At 41.6% G+C, this 18,451-nt stretch overlaps 1 long non-coding RNA gene across 4 annotated transcripts; it reads right to left on the bottom strand.

Annotated features, from left to right (window-relative positions):
* Positions 1–11,006: 11,006 nt before the first annotated feature.
* LOC307030590 lies at positions 11,007–13,963 on the bottom strand. Of its 4 annotated transcripts, none has more exons than XR_013805706.1 (4): positions 13,348–13,963; positions 12,286–12,957; positions 11,576–12,106; positions 11,007–11,138 (listed from the first exon to the last, which is right to left on the bottom strand). It is a non-coding gene; the product is annotated as an uncharacterized lncRNA (long non-coding RNA). The 4 variants fall into 4 exon arrangements; XR_013805707.1 differs by lacking the exon at positions 13,348–13,963 and having other exon boundaries at positions 12,286–12,409; positions 12,541–13,296; XR_013805709.1 differs by lacking the exon at positions 13,348–13,963 and having other exon boundaries at positions 12,286–12,796; positions 12,897–13,281.
* Between the last annotated feature and the right edge of the window lie 4,488 nt (positions 13,964–18,451).

Raw genomic sequence — 18,451 nt, 5'->3', positions numbered from 1 at the left:
TGACAAGGCTGTAATGCTAACTAACGTGCTAGCTACTAGCTAGGTAGCTAACTTGATCCAGCCACTCCTGGTCCTTTGATCATACGGGAAGCGAAAGAACGAGCAAGACCCATTGCTGGTATGATAACAACCTGGTACTAAGCACACAGGCATCTTGTTAAAGTTATCTTATCTTAGCCAGCGTCATATAGATATAATCAGTGGCGGCTGGTGGAAAATATATTCGGTGGGGCTGTGGAAATTAGTGATGGGCATTTCGAATCCCTTCGGGGACACGAATCTTTTGATTCTGTTCACTTTAAAGATTTGTTCACTGATTCGTTCACCGGTTCACGAACGACTTCTGGTGATTTGCACGTTTGCGAACGATTCGTCTTTGTACTTAATTCGTTCAGTGAGTCTTCAATACTGTCGAAGTCCGTACAAGAAGTTTGCTGGCGTAAAATGTATGATATTAAAAGTAAACACATTTTACACCTCACCTTGTTGCCCCATGAATTATGCTCTGGGAATAGGCTACATATTATTTAAGAAATATAATTGGCCATTGTTAAATCCATGGTTAAATCTCATAAATGTGTGCCTGACTATACGATGTATTACAGCAGGCTAGCACGTTATACTTTCAAACTCATGCACGTACTATGTGGCCTAACTTAAATCCCAAAGCATTAAACTCCATTTGGCCTAGTTCAAAGTGAATACAAAAATATATCCTCTACATCGGTGACGATTTATTCATATTCTATGTACCCATCTATGTTTGTTTACCTTTAACTAGCGGCTAAGCTAGTGGGACGCTACGGAGCCCAGCTATCCGCCCTCTGAAGCTTTTAGGGCCGACAGGGGTAAGAGAATGTCCCGCTAACGCTGTGTGTGTGTGTTTCACATTGGCGGGACGCTATGGAGCTCAGGTATCCGCCCTCTGAAGCTTTTAGGGCCGACAGGGGGAGGAGAATGCAACGCTGTGTGTATTTATCGCTAAGCTAGCGGCTAAGCTAGCTGGACGCTACGGTTCAGGTATCCGTTCTCTGAAGCTTTTAGGGTCGACAGGGGAGGATAATGTCCCGCTAACGCTGTGTATGTGTGTGTGTTTCACATTAGCGGGACGCTATGGAGCTCAGGTATCCGCCCTCTGAAGCTTTTAGGGCCGACAGGGGGAGGAGAATACAACGCTGTGTGTATTTATCGCTAAGCTAGCTGGACGCTACGGTTCAGGTATCCGTCCTCTGAGGCATTTATGGCGGACAGGTTGAGGAGGATGTCCCGCTCCTGTGTGTGTGTGTGTGTGTGTGTGTGTGTGTGTGTGTGTGTGTGTGTGTGTGTGTGTGTGTGTGTGTGTGTGTGTGTGTGTGTGTGTGTGTGTGTGTGTGTGTGTGTAACAGAGCTCAGATGAGAGGGCTCTGATTACAGTTTTAATCCTCTGTCAAACTGCAGTATCATCACTGAGCGATCAGAACTCGCGACAGGGGAAGCAAATACAGACATCACACGACGTAGCTTTAGGTAGCAAAACACGGAGATATGCTCACCTTTTGCTGTTATTCTGATCAAAAACGAGAACAACGTAGCTGAAGGTTAATCCATAGGTTAATCCAATGTGCCTGTCGCTTTGAAAAAAAAAGTATTGATAATTCAATTTTTATGTCAAAAACTGAGTTTTCATTAGCTGCTTATGATAGCTTCCAGAGTGATTGACAGCTTCCTGTTTTGTCTCCTTGGATACGAGTCCAAACAACTCACAGTGCACCGGGCGCTGACGTAGGCGCCCTGTGACCATCAGATTTGACGACGCTGATAGGCTGAAATTATGTTTTGGCGGCATAGTTTAATGATAGCAACAGTCAGCTGCTAGTGGCTGCTGCTGCACTGGTTGAGGGCTCCTCTCTTAGCGCCCAGACGACGAGAGAGAGAGAGAGAGGGTAATGATACATGGCAAGGCCAGGCAGGAAACATGTGACTTATCAGTAACTTAAGACATCGTAACACAATTTTAAACGATATTTTATTGTAGATTATACATTTTACTGATACCAATTATATAATATTTACCTTGTTCATTAAAAAAAATATATATTTTTAACAAATATTTTTATTTTTTTTATTATCATGTTGGAAGAGATGGGGCGACGCCCCTAGCGCCCCTATGGGTCGGCCGCCACTGGATATAATCTATCTATATGGCGCTAATTTTAGCTATCTCGTAGTGGAGGAAAACAATTGTGACATCACTTACGTGACTCTGGGATTTGTAGTATTTCTAGTTGCGTATTTTTCATAGTCTTATATTTCAACAGTTTTACGACAAATTGTGACTTTTTTTACATGGATTTTTTTTTTTTTAATTGACAAACATCATATGTGTAATTCATGGCACAATTCAAAAGGGATCGAAAGATAAGTTTTCTCTCTCCATTGACATCATTACATTATTTTTCGGAAATAAGGTCCCATGGACCGGACGTAGATGGGCGTGACTTCGCCAATCTATAAGGAGCCGTACATGCCGCAGTATTTGCCTGGCTGTGTCTTTAGTTGAAAGCCCAGTGGCGATCTGTTCATCTGTCATACTGATCATACAGTCAATAACTTTGTTGTTATTAGCATCTGGTTAGCTAGCTATGCTAACGAATATAAGCTTTTTTTACAGCCAGTGAGGTAAAGGCACATCTTTATATGATCATTATAGTTATAAAAAAATAAGAGAATAAAGTAAACGGGTATAAAATACTATATGATACTAAAAAAAAGTTGTTAAACAAGAATACAGTTTGAAAGGGGAGTGATTTGTAAAATATCCATAAAGAAAGATAAATCTGCTTACAGTTCTGTTTCATATGGGTATTGAGAGATGTATCCATAGATCTCTTAATTTTGCTCTCAAAGTGCACCAGATTGATGCTTTTAACTTCAAAGTTTAAAAAACAAAACTGCATATGCGAGTCATGGTAAGATATACCTGGATTAAGAGGTTGCTTTTTCTTTGCACAGCGTGAAAGAAAGGCAAAATGAATGGGCTGTGATTTTAGTATTTTTAAGCAGAGGTCAATAATTTGTACGGCCCTCTGAGGATGTTGAAAAAATGTAAATGGCCCTTGAGAGGAAAAAGGTTCCCCACCCCTGCTTTAGCTGCTAAATACTCTTCTAGTTCACTAGCTGTAAAATGACAATGATGAGAGAGGTAAGAGTTAATCAATACACTAAATTTGCAGGGCTTCAAAAACGATAGGCCTATTATTAGCTAAAAAAATGCTAAAACGTTTCGGGAAAAAAAAAAGTCAGGGAAATGGTAGTCAGGTGATCATTTTCTGTAGGTTTTTCACTACGAGCCGCACCCGTCACATTGGGGTTAAATTATAAAAAAGGAATTCACATTCAAATTATTTTTCTGTTAAAAGGAGAAATACAACTAGGGTCAGGTTCTAGTTAGGAGTCGGGACAACAAACAATGTGGATGCAGTTCCTGCTGGGATTGTTCTTTATTTAACCGACTGTATGGGCAGAGTTTCACATCACATTACCCAATGTTTTAAATGCTAAATGTTATTTTTCTAACATTGCTTGGTTATTACAGAAGGCTGATGTCAAAAGCTTCTGAACACTAACAGAATATGGAGTCCCTCTCAGTTTGAACCTCATGTTGCGTATTTATCTTACAAGGACTATCGACTTGGGTCCATGCGTACAAAAAATGTGCAAGCTATACGGGTATTTTCAAAAAGCTCCTACTAAAACACACAACAGTAATATGAAATCATTAGTTTATAGAATAAAGAACCTTTGACATATGATACAAAATAACACTACTTTGCAAGTTTACACATCCTTAATGTAACAACACTCATCAGTGCAGCTTAAAGATGTTTAAACCATCTAAAACCAAGTGCTGAGCTGTCACAAATGTAAAAGAAACAACATAAGAGCATTTGGTCACCCACCAAAGAGGACCTTTGGCTCCTGAAAAAGTGAATATTAAGATGTTTTATCAAATATATAACAAAACAATTCCATTGTCCTACACTGAAGAAATTGAAACGTTTACTTTAATTACATAATATATAATAATAATAATAATAATAATAATAATAATATTTCTTTCAATTAACCTTATTCAATTTGTAATTTGTTGATATACACATTGCATCAAAGTCAATCTTTTGTTCAGTGTAATGAAACCCTTCATATGTTGCTAACAGGGTGGAGGTGTAGCAGCGTCTCTCCACTAGATGGCGGTCTGGAGCCTCCGTGCAGACAGCATCAGTGCTGATGGGACGGAGACATTTCCATATGAATAGACCTGCATATTACCAACTCAATAAGTACGTTGTCATTGAGTGTCGTAATGAAATTCTGATATGAATGGTATTTTTCTCTCTTCCACCATAACTACTAACATTGGTTTTGAACATTGAAGGAGGAAGATCTTTGGCAGGGTTATGAATGCTCAGATGAACAATAACAAGTACTTGTCTGGATTATTCTTTTCATGACATTATTACTCATTTAATTTGAATGCCTCAGTCACTTCCTTTGTGTGGAGATGTCAGGAGTCGGTCTATTGCAGACAGATGGATATCAAGTCGCTCTGAAGAGACATCTGGAAGAGGTGCTTCATGAATTTATAGTGCAGTCATTTTAGCACATCTACATTTTATGTCTCACAGCAGTGTGCAGGTATTTCCACTGATCTCCTTATCCCCTGCCTGTCACTGTGAAGTCCCCCAGCAGCTGTGGCTGGGATAGGGGCTACAGCACATTGTGTAACATTGGGCTGGGCCCCCCCCCCACATGACTTAACATTGTTTTTCACCGGGACCTCAAAGGGCACTGCTGGCTACATCTATTACAGGCCAACTAACATTTCAGATCCTTTAGGTCTCAGTTTCAGAGGCCAAGTGCATACAAACACTATTAAAACTACTTTTAGAACTTCCAGTATTACACCAATTAGGAAGAAAGTTCATAATGTGGAGTGGGAACAACTGTTGCAGAAAACATGCTGTAAACACAATGTCATATGTTTATTTATAACAAACCTCTGAGAAAGAAAAAACAACACTTTGCACTGTACTGCAAGACCCACACGATGAATACCAATGGAGTCAAAGGAGTGGTCTTATCTGATCGTGACAGTTGCTTCTTTACCTTGAAATCAATAGTTAAAGACACAAACAAGGTTCATTAACCGGCTTTCGCTAGCTCGATAGACCCTCCAGAAAAACGCGATTCTGCGATCGCAGAATTTACCGCATAATCAGCAAAATGGAGCAGATTTTAAAAGGCCGCATATTTATCAAAAGGCCGCATAATCCCCGCATTTTTCAACAAAAAGTTGAGAAAGAAAAAAGTTAACTCATCTTGACGTGACGTCATCAGCTCGCGCATCACAGAATGTAAACAACACTGTATAGAGTGAACGTGTGGAGCTCACACGATAGAGAAAACACCAAGATGAAAAAATCTAATCCATCTCACCGACGAACTAATCCATCTTTACCGACGAACATTTCTACTAAAGACCGGGCAAAAAGTGGGGGGAAACTATTCTGCACCACGTGCAACTGTGTGTTGGAGCATAAGAGAAAATCGACGGTGGCGACCCACTTTGATTCATTCAAACATTCGAAAATGCGTTCTGCTGCTGCGGACAAGAAAGCCAAACAACTCACGTTCACCGAGGCATCAACCTCCAAAACGCTTTCGAGGGCTACAAGAAACGAAGTGAGTAGCCTACAAGATTGAAGCTGGTCAGATAACGAACGAGTAAATGAAAACAGAATGAGGCGGAGAAGTGTGTGTGTGTGTGTGGGGGGGGGGGGGGGGGGTGTGAGATGAAAATAGCCCAATTGCTTTTACAAGAAATAAACATTGAATGTGTTTAATTGAATAGTAAAGGGGACAGCCCAATATTTAAAAAAATTGTTATTCTTTTTTCCCGCATATTTCGCATATTTCGCAACTTTCCGCATATTTCGCAACTTCCCGCAATTTCACCGCATAAAATCCCATAAAAACCCTGCATGTTTAATCGCATAATCAAGGATTTTAGCCCACGTTTTTCTGGAGGGTCTAGCTAGAGCTTTTAACTATCGCTTTATCTTCATCAAAAGAGGGAGTGTTCTTGGTTTTCATGAGACTGAGGAAGAAATAAAAAATGTCCTGAGCCTTTTAAAGACGTTCCCAAGGAGCAACCTCTGGGTATAAAGTGAAGCCTCTTGAGTTAACGCAATTGTGTTCTTTCTAATGGCCAATAAGGGCCGGCACCAAAATTGCAAAATGTTCAGTTTTTATAGGAGTCTATGAGAAAAATGTAAATAGTTTCTACATCATTACAACATGGTGTTATTTTAAATGTTAGTCCCGTTAAGAGTACAATATTGCATTGCATTAAATTACGTAATTTTATCCAAAGTGACTATCATTCCATTCAGCCCGGTAGAAATGTCTTTGGGTCCAATTTGGGGTTAAGTATTATGACACATTAACATGTTGACTGCAGGGGGGGGATCAAACTCTTTTTTATTTTTTTTATTTTAATTGTCATTACATAGTACAGGTACTAGTAACAAAACGGTTTCTCTGCATTTGACCCATCCTAGTGTTAGCAGTGGGCTGCCATTATCATGTTCGGCGCCCGGGGAGCAGTGTAGGGAACGGTGCCTTGCTCAGGAAGACCTCGGTAGCACTTGGTCTTGCCGGGACTTGAACTGGTGGCCTTCCAGTTGCCAAGTCAAGTCCCTATGGCCTGACTCTCTTATTGGACCTTGACCACTTGACTGCTACTCAGTCATATGAAAAAGAAACCCATCTGAACTTGTGGACTATTATAACAGCACCCTCTCCTTCTGTCTCAATGAACTGGCCCCCACAAAAACTAAAAATGTCTCTTTCATACACTCCGCCCCCTGGTATACCCCCGAACTCCGCCAAATGAAATCAAGGAAACGTCAACTTGAACGCCAACACAAGAAAACCACACTAACAGTCCATCTTCAAATCTACAAAGACTATCTCCAGCAGTACAGTAATGCATTCATAGCAGCGCGGTCTAATTACTACTCACAACTCATTCAGTCTGGCTCCAGCAACCCCAAGCGTCTCTTCTCCACCATCAGCAAACTTCTCAAACCCTGTGACAACGCCACCTCGTCCTTCACCACCGAACAGTGCAACTCCTTCCTTTCGTTTTTTCAAACCAAAATCAGCAACATTTACAGCAATCTGACACCCTCATCAGCACCCCCCACCTCCTCTCCTGGCTCCCCCCCCTTCACCTCACAGCCCCTGTCCCACTTCTCCCCTGTGACCCCCATGCAACTGTCCAACTTCATGACTGGAATTAACTTCACCTGCACACTTGACCCAATGCCCTCCAAATTTGTTAAAGAGAGCCTCCCTGCCATGTCCCAGCTCATCGCCACCATCATTAACTCCTCCCTCAGATCTGGATCAGTTCCCCCCTCTCTCAAACTGGCTGCTGTCACACCCATTCTCAAAAGACCTGGACTCACACCTGACATCATGTCCAACTTCCGGCCCATCTCAAATCTCCCCTTTCTGTCAAAAATACTTGAACGTGTCATTGCCTCACAACTAAAATCCCACCTCAGCTCCAATGACCTCTTTGAGCCATTTCAATCCGGTTTCCGATCAAAACACAGCACAGAAACAGCTCTTCTGAAAATCACAAACGACCTCCTCCTCTCCTCTGACTCCGGCAACCTGAACATCCTCATCCTCCTCGACCTCACCACAGCATTCGACACCATCAACCACACCATCCTGCTGTCCCTCCTCGAATCATCACTCAACATCACTGACACTGCACTCTCCTGGCTGAAATCCTACCTCACCGACAGACATCAGTTTATCAACATCAACAACTGCACCTCCTCCACTGCTCCTCTGTCCCAAGGCGTCCCCCAGGGTTCGGTGCTTGGCCCCCTCCTCTTCATCCTTTACATGCTCCCCCTTGGCAAAATAATTCGTCGCCACAACCTTCAATTTCACTGCTACGCCGATGACATCCAACTTTATATCTCAACAAAAACCATCACCCCCACAACACACTCCACTCTCACCAACTGTCTCTCAGAAATAAAAGCATGGATGCAAACAAACTATCTCCAACTGAACAGTGCCAAATCAGACATCATCATCATCGGCCCCCCATCCCGTATCAAAGACATCCAGAATTTCAACTTCACCATTGACAGCCACACTCTATCTGCCCCCCCTCACATCCGCAACCTCGGAGTCATTTTCGACAGTCAGCTCAAATTCAACCACCACATAAATCACATCACCAGGACCGCCTTTTTCCACCTCAAAAACATTGCCCGTCTCTGCCCATCTCTCTCCTCTTCTGCTGCTGAAATCCTGATTCATGCATTCATCACTTCACGACTCGACTACTGCAATAGCATCCTCTATGGCATACCATCCAACCTCCTTAATAAACTCCAACATATCCAGAACTCTGCTGCCCGCCTCCTCACCCACACCCGCTCCCGAGACCACATCACTCCCATCCTCCAGAACCTCCACTGGCTCCCTGTCCGTCAAAGAATCCACTTCAAAGTCCTCCTCATAACTTACAAAGCCTTCAACAACCAGGCCCCCCCCCTACCTCACAGACCTGCTGCACCACCACACCCCTTCCCGCTGCCTCCGCTCATCAGAAGCCAACCTCCTATCCATCCCCACCCGCACCAATCACCGGACCTGGGGGGACAGAGCCTTCTCCGTCGCTGCCCCCTCCCTCTGGAACTCACTCCCACAACCCATCAGAGACTGCACCGACCTCACCACCTTCAAAAAACTCACAAAAACTCACCTCTTCAATCTGGCTTTTCATGTGTGATTGTTTTTGTATTATTTGACTTTAACTTTAACTATATATTTATTTGTTGTTCCTTTCTTCTCTTTTCTTTTTTTTCTTCACTATTATCTGGAAAGCGTCTTTGAGCACCTGTAAAAGCGCTAACAAATTAAATCTATTATTATTATTATATGGTCACTCTATAGGTGATGTAAAGACTTACAAACTACTCTCAGTTAATCGATATGTTTGTATTAACAATGGGTAAAACTGTGTATTGTGAGAGGCATCGCTTATAGTGACAAACCCACAACATGATCAACTTACTCTGCAGTTTACCATAGTTCTACACAGCGCTTTAGCATTCTTTAACACCTATCAAGCAGACTGAAGGTCAAAACTAAATTTGTATATAGACAAGTCACATTTCTTGACAGGGCTTAATATTGGGGATATGATCTATAGATGTTAGCAACCCGTGCTTCTGACACTATATTGTGATACTCCTTCTTTCAAACAAAAGTAAAAAGCATTGTATGGATTTTATGTATATGGCTCTACTGAATGCCTAGTTACCTCCACTCTCTGTTTACATTTACTTTCAGGACATTTTAATACAAGCTATGCCTATATGCTATTACGTTGCATTGTATTTATATAAGGGGGTTTAATTACTGCATCCAATTAAAACAAGCTCCAAAAGATATGAATTTACATTCTCTTATTTCACTTGAGCCATAAACACTTGTAAAGAATTTTCTTGAATCATCTGTCAGCCTGTCTATGCTCAACTGTATATGTTTATTTTGTTGGTACACAAGTCCCTCTTGAAAAAAGAGATTCCGATCTCAATGAGACTACCTGTTTAAATAAAGTATTAAACATCGTAAATCATGTTTCCAGATGCAGCTGGCAGCAGTTTCCAGTGAGCAGGGGCCTCATTTATAAAGCCTTGCGTAGGATTGACGTGGGAAGGTTGCTTACATAGGACAAAGAAAATAATTACGCAGAGCCATTTTCCGATTCATAAAAGACTGCGTACCGGCGCAGGACTTGCGTACGGCACATCCTACGCCGGTTTCCCTTTATAAATCACAATCAACTCGAAATGCGGCGCAGCTTTTGCGGGCTTCACGTAACGCCCATATTTGCCTATAAATAGTCAAATAAACGCCAATTCATTCATTTTTCATTTTGACTGACTGCATGAAGAAGATCGCAGGAAATGACGACAGAACAGCTAAAAAGACACCTCACACCCAGCGCCATATAGATAGAAGAGTTACGACAGCGGAAGTCCAAAAACGGTTATCGTCACGTGGTTCATGCAGACGAGGATCGTTCCCCGGAAGTTCATGTCGGGCAATGTGAATGCATTGATAACAGGAGATAGAACTACGATTTTTGGTAATTATTAGTGAATAAAGGTTTTGATTTGCAATATTTATACAACAAATCCATATGTGTATGTATTTACATCAATATGTTTTTAAAAATAAAATTGAATTTGCTAATATTAAGTGATAATATTAGGATTAGTGTGAACAACTAGTTTAAATGTTAGGCTAACAGTGCCTTGGTTAAAGAGCCTGTTGCTGTTTATAGCTTTGAATTCTTTAAAACCAATATTATCTTCTTAAACTTGTATGGTAGTCAGGAGCATCACTTTCTAATGTTTGATATATTTAGAGGGAGGGGATCTAAAGGAATGCTTCAAAATTCAGATTAGATTCATTTCTACCATTTTCTTAAATTCATGGTAGTTTCAGTAATCCCATGGTAATTGAGGACACAAGTTATCTAAATGACTAATGTCATCTTTATGGCTTTCAGAAAGGACAGGAGACCGACAGGTGACTATCAAAGGACTAGCAGCAGCAGCAGCAGCAGCAGCAGCAGCAGCAGCAGCAGCAGCATGATGATGATGATGTTAAATGTGTTGTTTTAGGAACATCCATTGTAAATACATGGAATTCAATAAACATTGAATAGCATATCATGCAGTTTGTCTGTGCCTTACGGAGTACGAATGTACGGCTTCCCCACTGACACAGAGCGCAGGAAAAAATGGCTGGCTCAAGTCAGCAGGAGCAATTTCACGACCAACAGCAAAAAAATATGTGAGGTTATTGTATACAAACACTGCATTTGCACTTTTTCACAAAACGAAAACCACACCATTGGGAAAGCTTAATGTTTTGTTTAATACAAAAAAACAGGGAAAGGCTTGAAAAACACAGAGTTGAGAATCAGGGTGCAGGGTGAGGGTCTCAGTGCAGGTATTCAGGCTCCATTGAATCCCCCTCTGGTTCTTGTGCTGAAAGAGGGAGTAACAGACAGGAGAAAGGGTTATACACACCTATGTAGCACACCTATTGGATGGGAAATTGCCTTGGGGAGATAAGGTGTGGTCTTTGTTCCCAACTGAAGTTATGGAACTTTATTATTTGAGAGTTTAACAAAGTATGACAAATGGCATCAGTAACAGATGTGATATGAATTTCTATAAAGTTGTCTCACATTCTTGGTCATATTTTATATACAGTATGTAATGAGTATAACATGTCCAGTAAGTTTAAAGTGTTTCCTAATACCCTGTATTCAACCACTATGAAATATGTATGTGGGCAGACAAAACTGAGTTGTTCTGTGTGTGAAGTAACCTCAAGTCACTCCGCAGGCACATTTTGATGCAGACCAGTTTGTCAAGACAAAAAAGGGCATGACTAGGCTGAGAGCAGAGGCTATACCCACCATCTTCGTGCATCGCCCTGTGGTCAAAAAGAGAAGGGCCCCTGCACCACGATTCACCCCGGGACCTGTATCTACAAAGCCCATAGCTCATGATCACAGCTATAGTGTGAAAGGTGACACATGTATAATAAGTATGAACTCTTAGTAACAAAAGTAATATTTCTTATTTTTAAGTGGTATAATATTTTAAATGTTCGAAAATCTACAGTGCCATGTCTTCTACTTACATTAGTCTCAAAGATTGAGGGAAGAAGGGATGAGGAGACTGAGAGAAAGGAAAGTGAGGGTGAAGAAAGAGAGGACATGGCTAGTGAGGAGAGACAGGGAGGGTGGACATCACCCACTCAGCCAGCAGCCAGTCAGCATACGAGGGAACCAGCAGCCAGTCAGCATACAAGGAAACCAGCAGCCAGTAAGCATACGAGGGAACCAGCAGCCAGTCAGCATACGAGGGAACCAGCAGCCAGTCAGCATACGAGGGAACCAGCAGCCAGTCAGCATACAAGGGAACCAGCAGCCAGTCAAACAGATCTATTAAAAAAATGTAAGAGAAAATTAAAGAGCCAAGAAGGAATCCCCAAAAAATCTAAGTCTGCACTAAAAAAAATCAGGAAGGAAAATGCAGCTCTCAAGAAAACAATGAAAATTAGGGACAACAAATATAAGAAAACGTTTTCAAAATACCAACTTAAGGCATTAGGCAGACTCACCACAAAGGGGATGAAATGGAGCAATGAGACAATTAAGAAGGCTTTAAAAATGTGCTTTGCGTGCGGACCAACGGGTTACAAAACTCTGCAGGAATTGCAGATTCCCCTTCCAGGAATAAGGACACTGCAAAGAAGGATGCAATGTGTTAAGTTTGAGCCTGGTGTGTAACAGCTAACATCACTGCCCCTCCACCTGCCAGCACCCAGCCAGAGGAGCGCAAACAACAAAAACAAGCAAGGTGTCCCGTCATCTACCTGGAAGTTTGGGTTGGCAAAATGGAGTAAGAGAGGGACTTGAAAAACCTTGGTGGCTCTCTACTCATGTTGTTACAGTTGTCTTGGTTACAGCTCTCAAGTTTTTTTTTGTTGCCATTTCCACATCTTTAGAAAATATGAAATAAATGAAGTGAAATCAACCTCTTCTCTGGAGAACAAACTTTGATTTCTCTGTCTTGTGAGTTTGCAGTCTTGCAGTTTTGCTCCTCCACCTGTAACATCACTGCCCCTCCACCTGCTATACAGTAGGTTACTAACAAGATTACTTATATAATACAGTGATAGAATACATGTTTAGTATGCTTACTTATATAAAACAGTAGTATTAAACTTACCTTGTGTTTTCACTCTCACTTAAGTCCCTCTCCCTTTGCCATCAATCCAAAATCAGCTGAGCTGCAACATTATAGAGACAGGTAATAATCAACATAATCACAAGGACACAATATGGCTCTGCTAAAAACACTCACTCTTACACGCACCAAAGTTATATTTATCTAATATTTAACTCCCTCCACCCCCGCATACAATCCCGTTTAGAAGCCCCTCTTCTCTAATTCAACAACGTTGGATGAAATGACATTAAGAGAACGGAATTTACAATTAAAAGGCTGTTCAACGTGTGTTGCTAACTTGATCCGTTATCCTAGCTTTATCTGTTATCTGTAAACGTTCCTTAAATCTACTAATTTAGGGATAATCCACTGACATCCTTTAATACACATGTTCATTTGAATCAGATGTACTGATAATATCCGCAATATAAATCTTTAAACTTCTTCTTACCTTTAAAAGTCCGTCACGAACGGTCTATTATGCTGCAACTCTACAGCTCTGCTAGCCTTGGCGCTAACTTCCGGGGAACGATTGAGAGGCTCCACGATCCGCCATTGCTGTAAAAAAGTGGTCCATTGGATTGAACGGAGATGACGTAAATCTCAGTCTATACGGCGCTGCTCACACCGTGTCAGATTTTTGTTATTTTGGGGAGGTCGAGATAAATCATATTGTTTTGTGGATGCAGTTTGAACCAGAGTAGCAGCATGGAGGTCGGATCTGTTGTATATATAAGACTACCAGGCCGATTCAACTGGTGGCCCGCGGGCCAGATGAGGCCCAGAACCAACTCCCGAGTGGCCCAGCCTCCCGTAGCCAAATTCCTACACTAGTACAGACCATGAACGCAACACTCCGCGTTGCATAGAAACCACCAAACCACAACGCAGCACGTTTTTTTGAAAGTGCATCTAGTGGTGCTAGTAACGGTGTTCCTATGATAGCAACTCTAAAACATGTCTCTCTCAACTCTGAAGCGTAAACAGAGACAAAACGGTCATTGATCTTGTGGAGCAGATCCAAGTCAAGCTGGACCTTTTCGCGACCGACTTGAGCACGGGTCGGATACTGCATTTTCCGACGCTCCCTAAACACATCACATCTCCGGCACAAATCACGGATGTAATGACAGATTTCATTGCGAGGTTGAAAGAGAACTTTGCAGGTCGATTGGATGGACTTGCTCTGCCCACAGAGGTGATGATGGGCTTTGCCAGAATCCCCTTCATTGTTGCAATAGAGGGGGACGTATCAACCAGAGCAAAGGAAGTGGTCCCCTGCATCGACCATGGGCAATATACACTAGAACTTATTGACATGCAGCGCACTAACGGAACAGCGAAGTTTTGGAGTGATGTCAAAAAACAGCAGTTCCCTAACGTTCAGAAAGTAGCGATCTGTGTGCTCAGTATGATTGGATCAATATACACATGTGAATCAAGCTTTTCACACATGAACTCAATCAAAAGTAGCACTCGCTGCTCCCTGACTGACAGCACTCTTCACCATTGTCTTAGGATTGCATTGACATCCTATGAGCCAAAAATCACTGCTCTTGTTCAAAACAAAAGATGTCCCTTTTCCCATTGAGAAAGTCAGCGATGACAAATCACAAATGAGGTGATAGTAAGCACCTAGTTTACTATAGTAGACGTGTAGTGTAGTATTCATTCATATAGTTACCCGTATCCAGGGGCGCCGTAAGGGGGTGAAAAGTTAGGATGATTCTAAGGGCCCGTGACTGACAGGGGCCCCAAAAAATGTTAAAACATTAAGAAAAAAATGTTAAGTAACCTTTCATCAATCATCAATAATTAACATTAATATAACGTCATATTGATGATGTACTCACTAAACTTATGATTCATTTAACTTATTTTCTTCCAAAAGTTAATTATCCAAAGCATCGAACACCCCCCTCTATTTACATGTAATGGTTTGGTCCTGCCTCCAAAGGCTGTGAAGCACCACCGGCCCTTTCTAGCAGAAAGACTAGTGAGAACATGTGTGGAGGGATGCTAGTACTTACGTGTGTACGATGTCTCAACGACTAACAAAGTCAGACTTTCAAGAAAGAAAAGAAAGAAGAGAAAGACAAGAGAGAGGGACTAAAGGGCGACAGTATGTCACCCAGTTTTTCAAAAGAAAAGTTGGGTGTGGTCCATGAGTGGTGGAAATTAGTCTGTTAGTAAATAATAATAATTGTTATGTTTTGCTGACATTAAAGGTGGGGTAGGCAAGTTTGAGAAACCGGCTCGAGATACACTTGTTATATTCCATGGAATGCTCTTAACATCACGATTGCAATGAATATCTTAAGTGCTTTGACAAAAAATCCATAAAAAATGTCATCTCTGGAAGCCGTGGCGCTGTAAAAAGCACGACCACTCATTTTAGCCGGCCCGGCTAAAATAACTGGATGGCCTACCTGCCTGTCAGCCGTGCACAAACTTTTCTCATGCCCTCATTGGTCATGTGCGCGTTCGTGTGTGTTGGAGGAGGGGCTCTGTAAGGAAGTGGCAGATTTTTTCCGGTTGTGTATTTTAGCACTCGAGCTGGTTTCTCCAAAATTACCTACCCCACCTTTAAGTACTGTTAATATCCTCACAGAAAATTCAGAGGTTTTTCATTTCACTCCTCTTTTAGCTGACATTTAGTAAATGCAGGTACATTTTTAGCAGCTATTCATACTAAATCAGTTGTCCCTCCCCCTGGTGCCAGGACCAACAGATCCATCTTTAGGTTCCGCAGCCCTGACCCCCCATAAGGCTTTGCAGTCTTGCCATGCTGTCCGTTGAAAGACAGTTAGCTAGAAAGCTGTACTTCAAGGACTTGATCAGTGACTTTGCCTGTAAGAAGGCAAGGCGCTGGGCTCTTGGTGAGTAAGGCTGAGCCAGGGCTCGTAATAACTGTTAAAGAGCAACTTCCAGGTTAAAGACACCTGTGAATAAATGTGTAGGAAAATGATGAATACACTAGATTTTCAAAAGAATATACAGAAATATACACTACAGTGACATCTGGCGTCGTTTTTGGAAGACATTTTCACTTCCGCATAAAAAAGCCTCGGCACGTGACCTCCCGCGTGTGACGTAACATGGGGGAAACAAGGGGGAGAGCGGCCAGTTTAAAGTATTAATAAACATGGATCCAAATGCTAGTTTCGACACAGAAGACACAGAAGAAGTTGAACATGAATATTCGAATGCATATGACGGACCACAACCTTATAATTATGAGCCTCTAGGCGTCCAAGAGACCAGGAGCAGCCAAGGATTAGAAGAAATAACGGCCATCGGAGAGAAATTGAGCTGTGGTGTGAGGAGAACCAGTGGAGAACTGGGCAGCTATCTTGGTGAGTGACCGGCGTTAGCTACAGAATGTTAGCTAACGTCACATCACAACATTGTGAAGTTAGCTATCATATATCAGGCTATAACTAAAGTAGCATTGATAATATAATAACGTTACTGGCAGGACTGTTGATACTGATCCATAACAGAAACTAATGCGCAAGTATCAGCCGTATCTCGCGTTACCTAATGCAACTCCACACTACGGTGCTGTGTACCGGAGGGGAGACGCGAGATACGGCTTATACTTGACGATCTGGCGGAGAAAGGTTGTGGAGCCTCCGTTGATATGCCGTTGTAAATGGCTTGATGGAAAGCAGGTGTGTAGTCGGGGAGGGCGCACAGCTGATTGCAGCAGGTAAGTGGAGGTTGAGCCGGGAGCCAGGAGTGACAGCCACCACGCACACACAAACAACACAGACAGGGGGAAACAAGCAAACACAAAGGAGACGGCTGGAGCAGTACAGCCACCACAGCGTTACCTAATGCAACTCCACACTACGTCTTACGGTGCCGTGTACCGGAGTGGAGAGAGAGAGAGAGCAGAGAAGGGGGGGAGAGAGATGTAATACGGTTTCCTGATAAAGCCGTGGAGAGTATGTGCTGCAGGGAGGTGGATGCACCATGATTACAAATGGTGAAATACAATGTAAAACTACCGAAAAATACCAGCTCACTAAAACACAACCGCTCAACTCAACGCAACTACTAACTATACCCGCGGTCAGAGAGCGGAGATGTTTCCCCTTTGTTATGTAATATGACGCGTTTGACGTATGACCTTAAAAAAAAAGCAGTTTTTAAGAGCAGAGCTCAAAATTGCTCCTTTCCCTCTGAATTCCTGCCCTTATGTCTCGTAAAACATATCAAATCCTACATTCACTTTTTTAATTGTAATTTTCAAGAAAGTTAAAGCATAAATGTAGAAAAAAAAACAACCTGCAAGATGCTCTTTAAAGGGCAAGGCTATGGTAACGATATTGGATCACTACACAGAAGATGCATGATGAGAAAAAGACTGAGAACAGGTAATAGGCTCTGATTTAGCACCACCATCAGGCCTTTTCATTTCCATTTCCGTTTTGTTGTCCGTTTACACTTTAATACCCACTTATTTTTTAGTTGGTATGTATATTTAATTAAAAATCTGCTGCTTATGTTATTATAGCATTTTATAAATGATAATATTGGTGTTAATGTTCACTTTATTTTAATGTAAGAGGTCATGTATATTTAAGTTAGATATATTTAAATTTTTGAATGTTCCATTCAAAAATATCATTAAAAAGGCATGTACACCATAAAAGATGACTATTGAGGTCTATTGTCAGGAATGTTAGTGTTATATAAAATAGTGAATTCTACTGCAGCAGAATTTTGCACATCTGCACAGTGTTATATTTTCACCGCTGAGTGTCAGTAAATATTGGACTACTAGATAGATGCAAGCCTATACAGGTAGAGTTATTTAAAGCATAAATGAGTCGGTTGGGTTCTGGAGGTGTGGTTACAGCATTGTGCTTGGTTGGCGTGGCCTGGGCCTGGTGGGGGGGCCCATTGTGATATCTTTTCATGGGGCCCAAAATCCCTGGCGGCGCCCCTGCCCGTATCCCTTGTTATGGGTTTGTGCACTGAAGGGTTTGACAGTTCTTTCTGTATTCATTTAAATGCACTTTGTAATGTGTCTGGGTCAAATGTGACCAAAACGTATGATGTTTTTGTTATTACTTGAAAAGTGAAAAAATAGTATTACTACAGTACTACCTCTTTGTGTTGCATTGGAGCTCTTTAGGCATTTTTTTTGTATGTGAGGACATTTATTAAGACTGCTATTATTGTATTCAGTAAATGCACTTTGTGATGTGCCTGGTTCAAAAAACATAACCTGAATATTTGACTTCTAAAGCAAACAAATGTAATGCTACAACTGTGCACTTTTTTTTTCCAGATTCTGTTAAATTAATGCTAATTTGTTGTGTTTTTATGCACTTTTTGACCTACCTTTGTTAGATGAACAATGAATAAAAATTGCATGTTTTTCATCGCAGTAATATGTGTTGGTTTAAAATGTGTCACTACCCGCTTTTTACAGGCCGCTGAATGTCTGGCCCAGCTGAATTTTGTAGTTATAAAATCTGGCCCAACTGAATGTGTAGTTGAATAGCCCTGGTCTAGACTATGGACTACGACATTTAGGTTGA

Source organism: Notothenia rossii (genome assembly GCF_949606895.1).
Source record: "Notothenia rossii genome assembly, chromosome: 1".
NCBI classification, from domain to species: domain Eukaryota; kingdom Metazoa; phylum Chordata; class Actinopteri; order Perciformes; family Nototheniidae; genus Notothenia; species Notothenia rossii.
This window is presented reverse-complemented; position numbering and strand designations above follow the sequence as displayed.